This window comes from Haliaeetus leucocephalus, unplaced genomic scaffold, assembly GCF_000737465.1.
Source record: "Haliaeetus leucocephalus isolate CR32 unplaced genomic scaffold, Haliaeetus_leucocephalus-4.0 Scaffold932, whole genome shotgun sequence".
Classification (NCBI taxonomy): domain Eukaryota; kingdom Metazoa; phylum Chordata; class Aves; order Accipitriformes; family Accipitridae; genus Haliaeetus; species Haliaeetus leucocephalus.
Window position 1 is genome coordinate 6,880,883 of NW_010973368.1, and position 744 is coordinate 6,881,626.

A 744-nucleotide genomic window follows, 5' to 3' on the forward strand; every position below is an offset into this window, starting at 1 on the left:
GGCGGGGAGCGGGGGGTTCGGCGGCGGCAAGGCGGCGGTCGGAGGGCCGAGGCGGGCGTTTGTCTCCTTGCTCCCGGACTCGATCCGTTTCAACACGCTCTGAAGCAGGAGCTCCAGCCTGCCGGGTGGCCGCCTCGTACGGAAGGGCAAAAATAATAGAAACGTGCAGGCAAAAAACGTAATACAAAAAGCCTTCCGCTCGGGGCCATTCGACCGGCACTCCTAAATGCTTAAATATGACCCTGTTTATTTGTAACTCGTGATTGTGCGTGCCCACTTCTAATACAAATTAATAGGTGTCTCCATTCTTTCGTGAGACCCTGACGAATTTCACAGGTCGGCAAATATCCCCCCGTTAGGTATTAGTCAGGACTAACAAAGTTAACTGCAACGTCCGTGAACCAAATTGCTTTTAAGCTGTTAAGTTGGAGTAGTATTACAGACCTAATAATATAAATCCCTGACATTAATCTTATTTCTGCCGTTAAAGATTCCAGATTGCCACTTGCATATGCAAGTGTCTTTATGGAGGCTTTATTTTCTAACCCCACTACAATTTCAAGGCTTCTGATGAAAGGCAACTTACAGGACATGAACATGTGCATCACACGTAGGACCGTAAGCACAGGTGCGTACGTGTACGCCCACCCCCAGATGCAGAGGGTGACCCTGGAGAGCTGAGGAAGCAGCAAGTCACCCACGAGCTTCCTAGAAAATTGAACCTTGCAAGCTGAGAAATCTTAA